The sequence below is a fragment of the Penaeus monodon genome, chromosome 31, assembly GCF_015228065.2.
Source record: "Penaeus monodon isolate SGIC_2016 chromosome 31, NSTDA_Pmon_1, whole genome shotgun sequence".
Lineage (NCBI taxonomy): Eukaryota > Metazoa > Arthropoda > Malacostraca > Decapoda > Penaeidae > Penaeus > Penaeus monodon.
In genome coordinates this window covers 26,080,797-26,081,027 of record NC_051416.1, presented here as the reverse complement: position 1 = coordinate 26,081,027, position 231 = coordinate 26,080,797, and positions in this window count along the sequence as shown.

The window sequence follows — 231 nt, the reverse complement described above, 5'->3', positions numbered from 1 at the left end:
AAATTAATAGAGGGGCCACAGACAATGAAAATCACCCAGAGGCGGGGTCGAAAAAACCCAAAGGACAACAGTCTCAGTCATGGAAAACCCCATAACAAAACCGGAAAAGGAGGAAAAAAAAACTCCCCGTACTGAAATTTAACAAAATTGCGATTGTATTTTTCAGTGAGAACATTTTACCTTCAAGCCTTTTTTTGTCAAAGTAAAAAAACTAACACACACACTAACTAC